Consider the following 4760-nt stretch of genomic DNA (forward strand, 5'->3'; position numbering starts at 1 on the left):
TCTCCTTTTGTTTTGTGCGAACTTGATTTGTTTAAAAGGACAGAGACAGTACTATCTGCTGCTTTTTGGTTTCTTTGCCTTCATCGGTTCTGCCTTCAGTGATGACCTTCTGAACTGGCCCAGCAAGAGGAAGACCACAAAGGCTTTGAAAAACTAAAGCTTAGGATTTGTTTGATGTTCAGAGTTAACAAGCCAATGACTGGATGAATTTTCTGTTCGTGTGAGTTGGTGGTATTTCACCAGGTCACTGACTTCTTTCACTCATAGGATGGTTGCATATCCTAGCAGTGTCAAACAGCGTGTTGTTTACTGGGAAGTCACTAGAGATAGGGATCTAACCAGCATGACATGGATTAAAAAATGGGGTTGATATTGTGGGAAGAACTATTTTAAAAGTTATGTACTGGATGCTTGCTCAACTACTCACATTTTGGAGTATTCAGCACATAAAAATAAAATCTATGATAGCTCATATTAAGATATCTATTTTAACTCTATTTTTAAAAGATCGATTTAAAGATTTGGGAGATAATTTGGCAGTTATTTATTTCTATAAGTTGCTACTCTCACTCATAAATATTTGGAAAGAAAAGGCAGCCTTCTGCTTACTCCTTTCCCAGTAGCAGCTACTGAAGTTAGTATGTCCTTTACATTAAGAAATAGACCTGTTGTGATAAATGTCACTAATGTGTCATGAATTGGTGCTGAAAATATTTAACTGCTGGTGTAGTCAGAAAAAAGTCATTTTTAGCATAGTTAATGTGATTGAGTAAATGACTTCTTTTCAACTGAATAAAAATTGGTTTTTTTTTTCATAGTGTCTGTTCTATTCTACATATGCAAAAAACAAAGTTGCTGTTATTGCATTGATTTTATGTTGGTGAAGAGTCAACTCTGTATGTAGCACTGTGACAGCAGAACAGTGTGTGCTGGAACTGCTGAATTTGACACTTTCACTTTGGCTCTTCAGGCTGGTGTCACAGCAGGGGCAGAAGGTTTTTGGGAAGTTGGGAGGGAGCCTTGGAGGTTTTCCATGTGGGAGTTTGTGGCAAGTATGGAGATTCAATATTTCCTCGTGCACCGTGGCTGGAAAGTGGTGGCAGTTGTGTAGAGCAAATAAAGCAATGGTACCACAGTGAATTCCGTGGGAAGTATTTCACAGTGGGAAGTGCTTAAAAAAATCCTTCAACTCAGCTGTGGCTTAATCCCCCCAGTGCTGTGGTCAGAGGTGAGGGGTGATCTCCAGTAGAGCAGGATTGTGCTTGGTGGTCAAGTCTTTACAGAAACCAGAGCTGTCGTGATTCTAAACCCGAGCCAGGAGGAATTCAAACTCTGTAATGGCTTCCTGGGAGAACTTGGAAATTATCCAGAAGAGTCATAAAATCCTGTTGGAAATAAAAATTTCTTTTGGCTGAGAAAATACAAAGTGCTGAGTGGATTTTGAAAGCTGTTTTACGAAACATTTACCTCCTCCATCTTGCAAAAGCAATTAACAGCTCGACATTGTGGATACCCCAAACTGGAAAGAAAGAAAAGGTTTGGAAGTCTTGGCTAATTTGGAATTTGTGGAGCAGAAATGACCTGCAGCAGAACCTTGAAAGAGATTATGTATAGATGAGAATGGCATCTGCTTGGGACTTACCTGTTTGGATGAGGAATGAACTAACGAGAATTTGGATAAGGCAGCTCATTTTCAAAGTGTTTCTCCGTGCTGACTTGAAAGAGACTTACACCAATGTGCTGGAAGTGAATGTGATGGTTTAGCAGCCTTTCCAAGCTAACCAGAGTGAGTCAGCACTGCTGCAGGGGGTCGAAGAAAAAGATGTTTTCACATCAAGAATAGGGAATGGATTCAGCATGAAAAGGATGTTTATTGATATGACAAAGCCCTGGGATGTGTACAGAGCAGATCTCGATACCAGGAGCTGCCCATCCGTACATTTGTTGTTTGTATGTATTGAAATCCATACTTGAAATCCATGCTTGGGAATGCGAGGCACAGACCGCTGTGGATCGTGCAGCACAGGAGAAAGCCAGCTCAGCTGCTCCTGCAGAGGGCAGTGGCCAACCTCACTAACTGTACCACAGAGGTAGGAGAGAGTTTTACTTGGGGTTGTGACATTATTGAACCTTTTGAATTGCTTAGAACAAGACAAACTGATGATGTTCAATAGTATTGAAATAAAAAACATTCAGGGGTTCAGGATGCAAGATCTGCTGAAGAATGGTGTACACCTAGTTCATGGAGTCCAGCTCATGGCAAGCTAAAGAAATGCTTTTTTGGTGGGACATGAGTGTAAAAACCAAAAAGTTTGTTGAGATACTGAATGACAGCTCTGGAATTTTGACTATTTAAGGTGCAGTAATGTACATAAAAATTAATATTAGGAAAGATAAAGATACTACCTTAAACTGGCACACATTTGGGGGCTGATTTGGACATAAACTTTATAAATTATCGTGCCTATTAGCTGAGTTATTATGTAAGGAATTACCTGTGCTGTCCCAAGTGCAATGGGTGTCCTGCACGTGATAGAAATATTTAGTAGAAGGATACAGCATTGGTTTGTCTGATCTAGTCCCTGACTTATCAGAATGACTGAAAGAAGCAGTCCTCTATCTCAAAATGTAGAAAATTAAGTGTAAATTTCATACTTTTGGAAGTAGGACAGGATATTTAGATGGTTGAGGATGAATAATTCACCATTGCTGTGGAATTTTTTAAATTATTAAAAGTTACATGAAAAGGAAGAGGGTACAGGTAATCCAGGTTCAGTTACAGATCTAGAAAACACAAAGATATGGTTTTACTGACTTTGCTATGAGATGCTGAAAGAGTAGTTGTAGTCTTGGCTTTGGGTTAGAAATTCCTCTTGTGAAACAGGACGAGATTCTTGTCTGGCTGTGAAGTTCCAACAAACAAGTTTAGGTTTGGGTTTAGTTTTTCGTTTCAGGTTTTTTCAGATGGAACTCTGGCAGCTTATTAAAGTCAGATAATTTAGTCAGCAAAGGTAGAGGACAAAAGTAATTACTAGAAAATTGTGGGAGACCAGTAACACTCTGGTACTTTCTCCTGGCATTGCTGCAGGCCAGTGGGAGGTTGGCTAATGCACATCACTGAAAAATTGGCTCCATACGAATATCACGCACCATGAGCCCTACCTGACCTGTGCTATTCAGCCAGGAATTATTGTGTAAAGCTCTGAAGGAGATTATGAGGTTTTTCCTTAGAGTGCAAAGGTCAGTGAAATAGTTGCTGTCATCGTCCCTACATGTGATTGTTGAATTGTTTGTTCTGTCTGTACTTCTAGCAGAATCCAAAAGGTTTACTCTGTCATCCAGCTGGAAAGTGAAGAGTGCTGCTTACAGAATCTTCCTGTAGGATTTAATTTCTTAAGTGGATCCCTCTTCCTGTTCAGCGTGTTTATCCTGAACTGGAAGGAAAACATTGCTTGTTTGCTGGCTTCTTCCACAGGGCAATACCAAGAGCTGAGATTGCTTCTCTTCCTCCTTCATCCTCCAGAGGTTTCTTGCAATTTATTGCTTAACTCAGTTTTAACGCTGTGGTTTCAAGGTTCTGACCTTACCTGGCCAGCTTTAGAAATGCTGATATTTCTTAGCAGCCCCAGAGAGACTTAACTCCCATCCAAATAATTTGAAAAAGAAAAATAGTCTTCTAGCTCATAGCAAACCCCCTGTGAAAGAAATGTTCCATTCTAGCTGGCCTTCAGGATTCATACTGATGTGTTCTCTGCCTGATAAAAACTTCTTGCATGTGCTACTGAACATGAGCATGGTCAGGTTACCTGCAGATACACCTGTATTGCATTAGGGGCTTTTGGGTTGTAGCTACCCCTGCTGACAGACAAACTTGGGTTTCACAGTAGATTTGGAGGTAGGTGCTCCCTGGCTTTGAGATACAGCATGGCAGTGCTTTTCTGAGTTTTATTGAAATTGCTTCAGTGCCACATCCTTTAGTGGGGAGCAGCAAAGAATGGCAGAGAAATTCCCAGAGGAAAGAGCTGGGAGGTTTTTACACTGAAAGTAAAAATGGTGGTGTAAGGGTAGGTTGCGGTGTGCTGTCATGGCTTGCCTCAGTTACCCAGGCCCTTCTCCAGGTGTCAGTCACCTCTCCTTTCCCCCACCTTGACTCCTGCTGGGCACAGTCTATCAACCCAGAAATTCCAGGGGAGCATGGAGTGATGGGCAGGTTCAAAGGATGCTCTCCACCCCCTAGGGGGCCCTTGGCCCACCCAGGTGTCCCTCTCACCTGAGACCCCCTCCCCCTGTGCCTGGTTGGTGCTCCCTGTGCTCCCTCCCCTGCCCCTCTCCCAGTTAAAAGGGGAGCACACCATGGGCCCAGGGTTCTTGTGGAGCTGTTCCTGGACTCAGAGGCCATGCAGCCCAGAATAAAAACTCTGGATTAAACTCTCCAGGAGGACCCACTCCTTCCTTCACCATCGCCTTAAAAGGTTTCTCCAGCTCAGGGAGGCCTGAGGAGTGACCCTCTTCTACCAGCAAGCTCCAGCCGTAAGCACTGGAGCTCGGGACATGCCTGGACTTGTCCCCACGTGCTCAGCAGTGACTCACAGCGAGCCGGAGCTCTCTGGGGTGCAAAACTCCACAGGTGCTGTGTTTGGCTCAGCAGCTGGGACCAGGCAAGCCAGGGCAGTCCCGTTCTGTAATACTGGTAAAATCCAATAAGGGTAAATTTGCATTGTACAGCGAGAGTCCTCTGAGCTAAAGACAGTTCATCAAAG

This window comes from Passer domesticus, chromosome 5, assembly GCF_036417665.1.
Source record: "Passer domesticus isolate bPasDom1 chromosome 5, bPasDom1.hap1, whole genome shotgun sequence".
NCBI classification, from domain to species: Eukaryota; Metazoa; Chordata; class Aves; order Passeriformes; family Passeridae; genus Passer; species Passer domesticus.